Raw genomic sequence first — 1,130 nt, 5'->3', positions numbered from 1 at the left:
GCTGTGGCCTCAGTTCCTTCTGCTGGCGGGAGACTTAGCACCCAGGCCCATCATTGCTGCCATGTGGGTCCTCAGTTCTAGGGAGACAGGCTCTGCAGAACCCCCAGTGGCCCCCAAATCAGGCACTCTCTGGCCTCTAGGTCCCAGATGGGAAAACCCAGGACCAGGGGAGGCAGGGCCTCTTAAGTAATGACCTCTGGCCAGTGGAGCTCACTGCTGACCACGGCCTTCCAGCCCAACCTAGCCACCTAAGGGGCCCACATTATAGACTGGGAGGGCAGCTGCCAGACCCTGGCCACACAAACCAGTTGGTGGCTGAGGTGAGATCTGAACCCCAGTCTCTATGATCCAAAGCCATTAAACAAAAGTTGCCTTCTGTTCCTAGAGATAATCGGCACTCATGGCAGGAAAGTCTCACTCTACAGAAAAGTCTTAAAAAGCAATCTGAACCTTAAGGTTATAAAACATTAATTTCCTTATGAACCCTCTCCCTGATCTCTATGTCCTGCACATACAGAAACATCTAGATAACATTTTCATTAAGATGCCATTTGTACTGGGTCAAATGGTGACCTTAAAAAACATGCAACCAAGTCCTAGCCCCCAATACCTACCCGCCTTTTCCCATAAGGATGGACTTCTTGGTCCAGGATCGCAGGATAAGATACTGTTTGTACGTGAGGCCACATCACCCTGATTTTTCATCTTGGCCAAACTGTTGAGTACAGGTGCTGTCTCCTTGTTTTCATTTTATTTCTTTCTGGAAGTTTTCTTGTATTTATTTTTCATTGGCTGGTTCAGTTTTTTTTTTTTATTAGATGCTTGTCTTTTGCTCATTCATACATCATAATATTTTTTTCAATAGGGACAACAAACTTGTTAAAATTTTTAAAACACGTAACATAAAATTTACCATCTTAACCATTAATAAACTTTTGTGTTGTAAATTTTTTCCCAAATTTACCTTTCAGTTTTGTTTATGAGCGGTTTTGCTGCAAACATTTTATTTTTTATGATTTTCAGATTTGAAACACTCCTTCCTCCCTGAATAAGATCCCACATTGCGTTGTTTGTTTCCAAATCTGTTCTAATCCATCACCAACCTTTCTGGTCATCTCCTTATTGATTTC

This window comes from Camelus ferus, chromosome 22 (genome assembly GCF_009834535.1).
Source record: "Camelus ferus isolate YT-003-E chromosome 22, BCGSAC_Cfer_1.0, whole genome shotgun sequence".
Lineage (NCBI taxonomy): Eukaryota > Metazoa > Chordata > Mammalia > Artiodactyla > Camelidae > Camelus > Camelus ferus.
The sequence above is the reverse complement of the archived record's forward strand: the minus strand, read 5'-3'. Positions refer to the sequence as shown.